This window comes from Lycorma delicatula, chromosome 2 (genome assembly GCF_047948215.1).
Source record: "Lycorma delicatula isolate Av1 chromosome 2, ASM4794821v1, whole genome shotgun sequence".
NCBI lineage: Eukaryota > Metazoa > Arthropoda > Insecta > Hemiptera > Fulgoridae > Lycorma > Lycorma delicatula.
The window spans coordinates 54948192-54962396 of NC_134456.1; the positions used below are offsets into that span (position 1 = coordinate 54948192).

Genomic DNA, 14205 nt, shown 5'->3' on the forward strand with positions numbered 1-14205 from the left:
TTCTTTTTCATTTATGATTGAAGCCATATTATTAATTTTTAATCTAAAACTTATGTAATTTAGTGTTGTGCAGGTTTTGCATAAAACTTGATAGTAGTGCTGGTATAGTTATACCTACTTTGAGTAGAACATTATATTAAATTCTCTAGTGGTGAAAAAAATTATATCTAGAATTAATGTGTTTGTAGGTTAGATCCCATAACCAAACATTTGTACAAAATGAGATGAGAATTATACACTCACAAAAATTACAAAACCAAACCCAAGAGTATTAGTAACAAGCATGTGGCATAGCATGCTTGTTAAGTCCAAGGCTTACTTCTTAAGTAAAAATTGAAAAATCTCCATTCAGGGAACTGAGAAGAAAGAGATTAAATATTAGAAAAAGAAGATTTTTAACGACCAACAAAGAAGCCTCTGGAAGCATAGTGGCCTTTAGGTGAGAGGATGAGCACTTCTGCTGCCCCACACACTTTAGCAAGAACTGCATTGAGTCTTGACTCAGATGCAATGCTCATCAAGATACCAGCTGGTATCATTTGATGCTAGCAGCAAAACAACCTCTGTAATTTATTATAAAGGATCATCTCTGAGGTCTCAGACACCTTGAAATTTGATGTCGAAGCCTTACGAAAGTTGGAAAACAGAAGGAAAAAGGAAAAACCTAAGGTAAAACCTAGGTGATAGAAATGAATACAGGTAATCTTATGAATCTTTGATAAATTTAATGAAAGGATCATTTATTTAATAATTTATGACTTTTTACCTGTTTTGATAGATCTGACAACATTTCTTTAGAAATGAATTGTGTGTTTTTAACTGGAAGGAGACTTTTAAACCCTTGTCATCTTGTGTCTTTTTGGGTTTTTAATATCCTTTGACAAGTCCATTTCTGGATGATCTGTCTGACAAAACTAGTCGTCTGATTAGTTTTGCTGGTGTTTTTTTATGAGGGAGGGAAAGGAATTTTTTTTTTTGGGGGGAAAAAAGGGCTAATGATAATAGTAGTCAATGTCCTTAACACCGAAGAAAAGTAAAAAATGGAAGGCCTTCTTTCTCCTTTAAAATTATAAAAAAAAATTCATTACATAAAATTTTGAAAAATAAGCTGTAAAAATATTATATGAACCGCAAATTTTTAACTTTTATAAAGTTCAAATTAACATAACAGCCTGAAAGATTTTAACTATGTGTTTAATCATTTACAACAGCTTGTTTTCAAATTTTATGTTACTTTTTATAATTCTACAATAAATGACTTCATTTTGGATTTGCATTTAAAAAATGCTATACAAAGAAAAAACTGTTTTCTTTATGGATTGAGTCAACATGAATAATTTATAACTAACAACCTAATTCTAGCTAGCATTTTGTCATTTAATTTAAATCATTACATTTTATGACTTAACTTTCTTTTCTAACTAAATAAAGGTTTTTAGGGAAGAATGTAGGGTGCAAGTCTTGTACACAACCGGGATTCAAACCCAGAGGTCCCAGATTCAAATCCTGGTCAGGCATGGCATTTTCACATAAGCTACAAATCATTCATCTCATCCTCTGAAGAATGTCTAATGGTGGATTCAGAGTTAAAAAAAAAAAAACGAAAAAAAGTCTTTTTACACAACATATATAACCCTGATGTAATCCTCATTAGTTCAACATTAACCACAAATGAATTACTTGGCTACATATGAAACTTGAGCTTAACACACTAGCCACATGTACTGATTTTTCTATTTCCTCCATTGACAAAACATAATTTTTTAACTTTACCCTTTACCATAAGAAAAATATCAATGTAATTTGAAAGTGAATACTTATCAATTTTAATAATATTCTGCTTAATTCTTGCGATTATTTATGTGTGGTTTTTTAGCTTGGTTAAAAGAAAGGAAAAACTACTAAGCTGAAAATCTTTTTGCCTGATGGGCAAGGTCTATTTAAACAAATTAAAAATTAAATTTATTAGAAAAAATTCTTATAATTTTTTTTGTTTATAAAGATTCTAGGATAGGAGTGGTTAATGAGAAAGAGATAATTCACCCACAGAGGAATAATAAAGTAAGATAAAATAATAATCCTCCACAAAGGATTATTTCAAGGTCTTCACTAGCTAGTGGATGAGCACTTCACCAAACACTCCTCAAGAGACCAAGGTATCGTGAGGAGATAACTAAAATATGGGGAGAATATGTTTTTCTTTTAGAAAGAAGCAATTTATAGTTAAGAGGAGTGCTTGAGATGATGAGAAAAGTGGAAGATTATTGTCATAGACTCTATTAGAAAATAAGATTCTTCATAGATTCTTAAGATACAAATTTGATTAAGAATCTATATCTTAAGATAAGACAAATTCTTAATAGATTTTTAAAATTCTATATAGATTCTTCATAGTAGATCCTATTAGAATCTACTAGATTCTATTAGAGTTAGATTATGTTACTTTATCATTAAAAAGTTCATTAATTTGGTTTTAAATTCTAGTGCTAGCATGGATTTAAGTACTAAATTGCAATTAAAAATACTTTTATAAAGAAGTACCATAAAATAAGAGGGTTGGACCTAATCTGAACTTAAAAAAAATACTTCTTTTTGGTTTAGTATAATTACCATAAATTCGTAATAAATAGTTCATTAAAATAAAAAATTATTTTCAAATCTTTCTGCTATTACACAACTGCAAGAATGACCAAAAATACATTATGATCTGAATTAAACTTCTGTAATAACACAACAAATCAAATTCTAAAATTAAATTTCTTTTTTAAACCTTAATTCAAAATGAATTCATTTATCCTTATCACCATGACTGGTGCTGTTGTTTACACCCTTGATCAGCCAATGTTGATAGGGATTTTTGGTAGACAGTTAAAAAACTGTGATCAAAAAGTGTGTGATATGAATTGTGTCTGTTTAATAATTTATTGTTGTTTTTTTTTTTTATATATTTCATAATGTTCAGATGGGTTAAGATGTGTCTTTTTTTGTATAGAATGTCAAGGTTGCTTATTAAGTTAAGGATTTAAGATACAGTAAGTAGAGGTTAAACGATTAGCGTAGAACAGAAAAGAATGGAATAACATCAAATCAGTCAAGACTGTTGACTAAAAACCAAAACCACAATTAAAACACAGTCAAAAGAAAACCACAGATTGTGATACTTTCATCATTATTTCTGGTGCTTATGAATTCTCAATTTTTATGACATGATTATTGAAAATTATAAAGTAATTTAAATATGAGCATAATATTTATTCACGTATTAACAATATATAAATGATATGAAATATTGTTTATGGTAGCTATCTTATTACAGAAACAGTTTTTTCAACTTTGAATTTTTTCTTAAACATTTTTGAAAAGCTAAAAGAGTAAAATAAATGTCAAAACAATAAGGTTGAGATTAAGTTTAAGAAATTAAGTTGAAAGAATAATCTAGTTTTAACTACAACTGACTAAGAAATGACATATTACGATATTTGTTTGGATCCGAGTCCATAATCAATAGAACCATTGTGTTAGGACATAACCCACATCATTTTCTTTTTATCAGTGAACTTATTGAAACATTATAACTGCTTTTTTTAAGAACAGATTAATATTTGCATACTGAATGAGCTAATGAAGTACCAGGTTAAGGTTCTCACCAACACTAACTTTAAAGCTTATGTAAACTGGAAAAGGAAATTGAAAAAACCATTCTCATAAAAATTTACAAAATATCTAAAATTGGATAGCTGTTTCAATACTTAGTTAAAACAACCAATTTTAGTGAATATTGTTTATTTGTTACTTTGTTACTTGATTAGGTTTTTAGGGACCATACACATAAAGTCAAACAGAATTATTCTTTTTTTTCTTCCAGTATTCTCTCATTCTGCTACTTAGTTCTTATTTTCTTTCTACTTTGTGGATCCATTTTGTACAAGTGGGCTGTAAAATTGTAATCTTTTTTTTTCTTATTGTGTTGTAGATTTTATCTATCTTTCTGTAAATTTTGTTTATGCTTTTGAGTTTGTGGATTATGTTTTAACGTTTGTGCCATTAATGTTTATTAGGATTCTATTTTGCACTTTGAAAATTTCTTTATTTGAAAATTTTTAGAGGCATTCGGCTGCATATAGGGCTTCGCGTAAAATGACTGTGTTATAAGATACTGATCTTTTGTTGTAGATATTTAATGTTAACTTAAATGTATGTAATTCATTTTCTTGACTATTTCTCTTATTGCTTCTTTTTCATTTGTTACTTTATTAATATTGTTTTTTTTATTTATAAATCCCTTAATATTTTCAGAGAATCAGTTTAATAATTAAAACTATCACTTTTTTGAGCAGTTTTTGTTTTGATATTTATTTCAATAATCTTACCACTAACTCTTCTTTGTATTTTGTTTGTCTTATGATATATATATATATCATACATTCTATTATTAATTACTCCAGAATGTTACCACTGCACAAACTGAGCTTCTTAAGTCTAGCTTCGGTGTAAGTTCATTGGTTCCAGGTATACAGGCTCAGTCTTACATGGTAATCATGGTGAGAAAATTATTTTAGATATTCTTTTTGTTTTAATCAATATAAACTTTATTTTAGTGTGAATATGAATACAGAAAATTGTTTCCTGTGAATGACAACTAAAAAATCAACAAACTTGTCTATGATTAACTTCTTAGATTCTTCTTTATTTATTCCACTTGGATAGTTGCTGTAAAAAGAAAATCAGAAAAGATATGCCATTAAACATAAACCTCACAGGTGGGCAGAAGCATCCTGAATCACCGCTTACTTGGGTAACCTGGAGCTGACAAACATATATTGTACATGATGTGACAAACATTTATATTCTGAGTCTTGTAACTCAACAAATGTAGAGGCAACTTTTATTTTTATCTACAACCAAATTTTATTTTATCTATTTTTATCTCATAATATTAGGAAAAAAATGTAAAAAATTATTTAGTTAGTTCAATTGACTCAAAATTCTAGTATTATTTTTGTTTTATGCTGGAAGGTTTCCCAAATGGATTATGAATGCCATAACTGTATAATGCAGTTATTAGTTGGACTATATTTTTGAACGTTAGGAAAATCCATCTCTCATCATCAACTAAAGCATTAAAAAGGACTTGTTCTCTTTGTGGTACTAGTTAATTAATTTTTCGGATTATTTAAAAAAAAAGGGGAATGGATAATTTTTACAATTTTTGAGTTTTGGTCTTTTTAAAGTGGTCGTAGGAAGTTCAGCTTTATTAAGATGTAAACACTTATTAATTTATTTAAAATTCATCAATTGTATTTATTGGAGGGGTGATAATCACCATTATTTCTAAACAGTTTTTGCCTTGCATCTCGAAAACAGCTGACAAAAATGTTGAAATTTTTCCCAAACATTTGGCTATATATCACACACCTTCGGCCTGATTTTTGACCTCATTGGTGAAGTGAGCATTATGGTACCCATATATTTTTATAAAAATATAGGTAATTTTTTTTAACCTTGCTGAATAACATTGCACCAAATTGGGTCAACTTAAAGAAGTAAATAATTACTTTAATACATTTTAAACTTAAAAAAAACAAGAGGCTGAATAGTAATTGTATTAAAATATTATTTTTTGTAACTTTATATTTTATTTTTGAAAAAAAAAGAACTATATCTTGTATTGATATAGAAGACATTAAAAGTTTGTTTAAAAAAATGACGCAATGGAATCTGACTTAATAATTTAAAAAAGTATTTGAATTTTTCATAATTTTTGTTTCTTTACCTGTTTTTCAAGTTATAATGGTTATTAAAAATGTAATACAAGTTAGCTGCCAAGCAAAGGTCAAATTAGACCCAATTTTCTTTTTTACTAAAAATTTTGATTTTTTAACAGTTCTTCTCTAAACGCAGTGTAATTTTAATTATTTGCTCAAAGGAGCCGATTGCTTCCGAAAATATTTACTTAGAATTTTGATCTTTTTCTTAATGATACAAATTAATTTAAGTACTGTATTTCAATCAGTTCACATACATCCCAACAAATTACGTATTTAATTAGTGATCACTTAATGAAACTAAACTGTTCAGCTTTAATCAGTAGAGATAATTTTCACTTAATGAATATATAATTGGCTGTATATTTTCTTCATTGTGAATTTACAGGATCAGGATCTTAGTTAACTTTTTGAAAATATATCATGAAAGATGTCAATGGGCAAAGTTATTTTTGTCGATTGTTGGTTGATGAAAGTGAAAATGTTGAACATATGAGTCATATTTTCAGGATGCTTGCAGTAAATGTGTATAGTAGAGGACTACACTGCATGCATCATACACCATGGATATAAACCTGAAGATGGGATTGCAACAGCATATGCTGTATTACCTGTTTGAGCCTGAGAATGTGTAAGAGACAGAGTCATGTAAGATTTAGTGGTTCCAGTCAGTAATAATTGATCGGAAGTAAAACATAACAGGCCTGAGATTCTTCTCTGCAAAAAATATGATAAAGGTAATCTATGTAACCTTATGACAGATTGCTGAGCTTTGGAAATATTTCAGTGGAACAAATTGAAAAGATTAAAAAATATCAGTCACTTGCAGAAAATTTTGACTAATGTGGATTTTAGAAAGGGTTGAACTAGTTCCAGTTATTGGATCCCTAGGAGGAATCCTGAGAACGATTCATATTCCAATTAAAAAGATTGACACGAGTTTAAAAGTGTAAGAAGTTTTGCACAAATTGCAATTTTAGAGATGGTGCACATTGAAAAAGATGAGGGTGAAATAGGAAAAGATGGAAGATTTTGAATTGCATTAAAAAAAATAAATTGTATTACAAAGTACATTATTCGAATGCTTTTTAAAATCAAGTGGGTGCAATGTCATATAATTTGTTTTTTGACAGAAAAAGAGTAGTTGGTATTAGCCTTTGATATCCATCAGAACCAGCGTAGAAAGTTGTCTGTGATAACATGATAACTGTTATCTACAGAGAAAATTTAGTATAGTTTTTTAAGCTCTTATTTGTTGAAAAATCACATTAAAAAAAATCACAAAAACATAGCAATTATTACTTAGAGTACGTTATATTAAAATATAGTATCTTATTCAATAAATGTAAAAATTTCATTTTTGTTGGTTCAAATTTGTATTTGATGTATTTGTAATCAGATCTTTCTTAAAAATGGGTACCACATTTGCTCATATACATTAGAAATGCAGATGTATGACTGCTACTAAGTATTGTATTTGTTTTACTAGACAGTGGATACTGGTGTACCTTGGTGGTAGGGATTCATTATCCACGGATCTCATGAATAATCGACCTGAGTCTGTACAAGACTACATCTCATTATTTATGTCATACATATATTCTCATATCACTGGGACATGGGGTTGCTTTTTGAACAGATTAAAATGAATACATTAAGAATTGAAAATAAATTTTTTAAAGAAATATCATGTTTTATAGGTACCAAATATGAAAGATTGTTCTTTTAATTAAAAATTTTCTATTTTATTTGAAACAATTTTCTTGTCAAATTGATCCAAATTTAAGCATTCATTTTGTTCAAAATAATAACTTAAAAATTGTAATAAATTTTTTACAAATACAGTTATACAGAGAAGAATGCTAATTCTATCAGACACGTTAACTTTATCTGATCTGAGTTAAGGTCACTCAGTGTTTTAAATTAGAATGCAATAATAATTAATGAAAAAAACTTACTCTAGCTAACATCAATTTTCATTGTTAAAACGTAAAATGATTGCCGCCAAGATTACCCATTGAGCCGATTTTGGCGTTATTTAATGCATTTTTTATGTTACCAATATTATGGTAACGATGTGCTTGAGACGAAGAATATCTTGGAGCATGATTGCGGCAACACCTCCTTTTATTTCTGTAATGAGCTATAAAAAATTGTATTATGTTACCGATATATTCAATACTCTTAAATTTAAAAAAGTACCAAAGCAGAACTAAGTAAATTTAGTGTTTTGAGAACAACCATTTTTTATTTTTTTCTTAGCATAGTTTTTAATATCATAGGTATCGTTTTAAAAAACCGAACAACAATAATATATTATGAATAAGAATAAGATTGAGCTCAATTCTACTTTGAAAAGGGCAATGTTGTTTTCTGAAAATCTTTCTTCGGAAATATTATTTAAATCAAAGGGAAAATAAGTAAGGAAAAATATTTTCCAACTAACATTTTTACTGAGTTTATTGATACTTTTTTATCTGCGTCTTCCTCAATGAATTTTTTAAAACGTTTAATCACCAATGTCCCTCTAATACAGAAGGTTTCCTACCAAATTTCAACGGTTTATTTTAAAGCAGTTTGGAGGTATAAAATGCAACTGAATTCCGTTATCCTCCGTTTGAAAAATTTGCCAGAGGAGACATACTTTAGCAGCCCTAAAACAGCATTAATTGAAATTTATATATTCGAAAATTCAGATTGAGGGAAAGGATGATTTTATGAATTTTTTCCATTTACCTCCGGTATCAAGAATACAATAAAATGTTAAGAAACATATTTACATTTTAAATCGAGAAGTTATACTTTTATCTCCGTAAGCATTCAGTCCTTCGACACGGTTTAAAAAAAAAAAAACAAAAAAAAAACAGAAAAATTGCTAGTTATCACATCAAATTTCAAAATAAAAAAAAATCCATTCTTGAAAGATCAAGAAAAGCAGAGGCCAGCACATACATAAATATACACACAGTTCCGTTAGCTGGATCTCTAAATATCATGGTATTTTGAGTGATAAAAAACTGACATAGTGTCGGTACTTCCCTTCTCTTTCATTTTATAAAAAGTAAAGTACATTCGATTGTGATGATGAATTGCGAATATGATTTATGAAAATGATTTGTAATAGAAATTCGCGATTATCTAAAATAATTGTTTTTAAATAAATTTGTTGTACATTAAGATAGATATTTTATGGTTTAAAATAAAAATAAAGTTTTTTATGCAATTACTTTGTTTTATATAATAATAAACATTAATAAATATATTTTTATACTGTTATTATTTTTTATGAGGGAAATAGCTTAAAATTAAATAGAATATTTTTTTAGGTTTTAAAAAATCAAATGGACGTATAAGTAGTAATTTTTTTGTAACGATAGATGATTTTATAATTATTTGCCATCATAATTATGATAGATAATTTAGTGAATAAGCAGTGTTTGTAAACAAAATTCAGCGAACTTTCATCGTGTTTATAACCTTTTCACTTTTCTTTTGATGTTTATGGCGTTTCTGATAAATGATTATCTTTTCATATGTTTCCCGCTTCTTAAGCAACATCAATACTAAATTTTAATAAATCATCACTTTCTTGTTTGACTCAGGATGTAAATTTGAGGCTAAAAAATTTCAGTTTTCATACCTTAAACATTACGTTTAATCAAAGACCCAGATATTCGGCGTTTTTTCAAATTGCTTAAACTTTATAAACCAATATTTTGAACATTATAAAATCCGATTTTATAATAAGTAAAATCGTAAACTACTTTATTCAATAGTTTCTGTCCGTTATAAACACTTATTGGTTCTTTTATTATTCGAACCATTACGATAAGAAAAGCAAGTGACCGAGGACAAATTGTTATGTCACTCCGTATTCCACATCTTGTGAAGGTTTGTCAACCGCCTGTTTACGGTATGTAAGGTACGATTTTAACAATATTATGCAACTCTTGATAATATAGCTCCTGACAATATAAATATAAGTTTTTTATTAGTATAAAATGTGGAATTAAATGGAATGCTATTCTGAGATCACAATCAAATAAAAAAAATTGAAACCGAGCAATTTTTTCATTGTTATCTATGATGTGAAAAATATTTTCTAATAACAGAAGATAATAGTGTCAGTATAAAATTTTTTCCTAAAACCATACTGAAAGATTGCCAATATCTTGGGGTTTTCAAGAATTATTAATGTGTTTTTAATGGCTTTTTAAATGGTTTAGAAGAGACGGGTAATAATGAAATTGAGCTATAATTTTTGTTCAAGGAAGAAATAAATGACCTTTTCATCGGAAAATGAAACTACTGATCCATCAACATTGAAAAAATGACTCGAGAACATTTCCACCATTCAAAGCTTTGTTTGAAATAAATCAGTATTATTGTAGATTGAAATATAGGAAAATAAGTTATTAAATTCCTTGGTTACCGTGATTACTGAATGAAATATCGGAAGGTGAATCCTTTTGTATTTTGTTAAACAATCTGACCTGCTTTATTTCCAAATCTGTTTTCAGTTATTACAAATTCCCATTCGATTTTAGATTTATTATTTTTGTTTGTTAACTATTAATATATCATATTGCATTCTTTCAGCATTTCGAATAACTTTAGCATAAATTAATTAGTAATTGTGTTTACAAATTTCACGATGTCAAGCTCAGTGACTTGTTAAGACGCTTGAAAGCTAAAGAAATTACGGATTTGACTTGTTGCAAATGAAATAAATTTGATAGCTCCATGAGAGTTTATAATCATCATAAAGAAAAAACCCACAATTTTACACAATGAACTATATATAGAAAAACAAGTTTTATCATTAACGAGAATATCAATTACTCAATATCGATGGTACATTTTACCTGAGAAGCATACTGTAGCAAATTTTGTATATTGAAAGTTATATTGTCATAATCCATCAAACCACTGATTATTTAAACTGCTAATAAAAAAAACTGTTTACTCCACTTTCTTAATTATCTTTAGTTGTAAGTAAACTGGTATCAGTATAAGATATTTTTACAAATATTAATAATATTAAAATAATCTATTTTACATAATATAAATTAGAAATTTTATAAAATACATTTCCTTAAATAAGTAAAATATCTAAATATCTTTTTTTATAGAAATTTTTCTATAAATATATTTTTCATGGACGTGCACATTATTATGATGTCCCGTATATTTAAAAACACATATTCTTTGCTTATATTTATGGGAACGAGTATGAGTGCTTAGTGATTGATAATTGTACTTCAATTGTTTTATTGAATATTCTTACGACTATTATTAATCTCCTTTTTTCAATTTAGAAAATATCATTTGCTTGCAAATACTATATTAAATGAACGTACATCAAAATACTATTCAACAAAAATAATATTAACTTAAAATATTTATGTAAAAACAAGACTTACTATCTGAGTTGTCAAAAGTACTTAATCTATTCTCAAACGTAGGATGCGCTTCTGCACTGCAGAAAACTAACGATAATGTTAGAATAGCAAAAAGAAATACTGTAAATTGTCTCATGGTTGATAGTAATAGGTGATGTATAAGACAGATATATATAATAAGATCTGTGAGATTGTAATAAGATCTATTATTCTGATAATTAATCAAAAGTTGTTTAACATATTCATTATTTATACCAAAATATTATCATCAGGAAACCAAATTCATTCTGATCTCTATACGTTTTGTGGTCAGTTAATTACAAAACTAATGCAGGAAATATAAGCCGATAGTTCCGTTCTAATAAACCCCAGATATATTTTTATTCCCGGAAATTTCTAATTTTAAGTACAACTATGCACAATATACGTATGCTATTAATATAATAACATATCACACTTTAAACCGACTACCAGAAACATTACACTATTGTCTAAGGTGAATTTTTTTTTGATAAGAAATATTTAAAGAAAAAGTGAAAATTTACAATAACACGTGAAAATATATCATGTTGGCAATTGAGAAGTTTCTTTTTATGATGTTAAGAATATCACCCGAGCAAGATTGTCCCATTAAAACCTATAGTTCTAGGGTAGAAGACGCTCTACCGTAGTTGACACCAACATCCATGCTCCAATAGTCAACTCACTTCACCTTGTCAATCCTTGCGAAATCCTGCCGATATCATTCCTAGTTTTAGTCGTATTAACAACATCATATGTGAATTTAACACTTTTATTTTTCCTTTATGACTGTTATTCCTTCGGACACATTACATTCTTTTATTATACTGTGTATAACACAGCTAAACACCGGTTAAATGCTCGCTTATCGCTTAATTTTAGCAATAGGTATGATCCTAGCCAAATTAATAAAAGTTGAACGCATTTTATAAAAAAAAATAAAAAATAAAAGTTCAAAATGTTTCTTCGGTTGATTTTGGTTGTAAGTCAAATGATTGACTTGGTAGTAGCGCCTTGTGTTTATCTTACGTCCACAACCAGCTCTCATATCATCCAACTACATTTCGACTTATGCCCCGCGGTCTTATTTTGTTGCATATATCAATTACTTGAGTACTTTTTCCTTTCTCATATTAATTATTACACATTATTCGCTTGCCGGCGTAGTGACCTAATTCGGTCACTAAAATTCGTGACCGAAGTTTTGGAAAACTTTAGTACTTTTTAACCGGATCAGAATTTTCGGACGAAAATCACAAATATCTCGAAAACAGTCGGTCCTAGCGCTCTGAAAAATTTTCTTAACCCCCTTGGACGACAACCCCATCCGCTTCCAGTGGTTCCAGTCAGATGGTATTTCCAAGTGCCGTTCGGGGCGCCGTTCGGAAATTGGGGAGTAGATGTGATGGTAATATCTCGGCAATCGTTCGTCCGATTTTCACGATTCAAACGGCGTATGTATCAGCAGGTCGAGCGGTAACTGTTTAACGTATCGGGTACACTCTTCATCGACTGAATCTTGGTTATCCGGAAATTAAACCGTTTAGCCCCATATTTTGATTGCACTCACCGACCGTAAAACGATCTATAAACTGATTTTCGCAAACGACCGTAAACTGATTTATAAACGTTTGCAGCAGATGCCATTAGCAGACACATTCATAACTATTACTTGAAGAAAGAATATCCAACAAATAAGAAGTTATTAGTTAGTTTCTTAATAGTTAAATAGCCAATTTCTTTGTTGTAATTTTGGGGGCATCTCGAACCCGTGTTTTGCAGTAAATCCAGTCTTTCTGCGTGAAAATTTAACTACAAACATGGGATAATCGTGGTAAACACACGTTCAAATTGGTTCTAGGAGTCAAACGTTAGTGGCTATTGAATGTAATCATTATATGCTACTTGTAATATATATTAATTCGAAACGATTCCATCCCATAGACGAATTCAGTTCGGCCGAGCGGTGTTAAGCATACATATTTTTTTGTTTATTAAAAATAACAATTTTTAGGCGAGAATTAAGGTAAAAAAAAAATATTTCTTTACCTACGCTTGCTGACATCGACTAATTAACAATAATGTTTTAATTACTAAAATAATAATGAATAATTTCAATAATTACTGAATTTATTATTTAAATACTCAAAATATTACTGTGTTAATTAGGCAAGGTTAGCGAGCGAAGCGAGCGTATGTTAAGTTTGATTAAATTAAATTATTATATTGAATGAGTTCCTAAGATGTTCAAACTTGATCAACGAGGAAAAATAATGTTTTTTAATTTTAAAATTATTTTTATGTCCAAAATTAAGGAAATATAATGATTGTTCATGGGTTTGGCGGGGGGGGGGGGGTGGATAGAGCCCCTCCGATTGTTACAATATACGGTCTAAATGTAAAATTATAATTTTACGTTCCGATAATTTAAAAGAAAAATATACAAAAAAATTGAATAAATATGTTGACAAATTTTTTTCAAAAATATAAAAAATTTTTTCAATTTCTTCTCGCCTTAAAATTGGTTTTTTTGCATGATAATTATTTTTGAGTGATTTGGGCAAGAATTTTTAGGTGGCATATAACAAAAGAGTACTGAACATAATCGCCAGGAATAAATGCTATGTTCAGCATTTTAAAAAGTTTACGGTTCAAGCATAGAGATAGAAAAACAATTGCTGACATTTACAGGAACCAAACTGGAACAGTAATAATCAAAGAACATAAGAAAGAAGCCGTAATAAGAAACGGAGTCTGACAAGGAAGTTCTCTATTCCCGTTACTTTTTAATCTTTACATAGAACTAGCAGTTAATGATGTTAAAGAACAATTTGGATCCAGGGTAACAATACACGGTGAAAAGATAAAGATATGCTAAAGATATGATATGATAAGATATGATAAAGATATGATATGATAAAGATATGATAAAGATATACGATTTGCTAATGACATAGTAATTCTAGCCGGGAGTAAAAAGGATTTTGGAAGAACAATGAACGGCATGGATGAAGTCC

At 28.6% G+C, this 14205-nt stretch overlaps 1 long non-coding RNA gene across 1 annotated transcript; it reads right to left on the reverse strand.

The window, feature by feature from the left end:
* Positions 1–4551: 4551 nt before the first annotated feature.
* On the reverse strand, positions 4552–11373 carry LOC142320174 (uncharacterized). The gene is made up of 3 exons (XR_012755308.1): positions 11189–11373; positions 7724–7908; positions 4552–4710 (listed from the first exon to the last, which is right to left on the reverse strand). It is a non-coding gene; the product is annotated as an uncharacterized LOC142320174 (long non-coding RNA).
* Positions 11374–14205: the final 2832 nt, after the last annotated feature.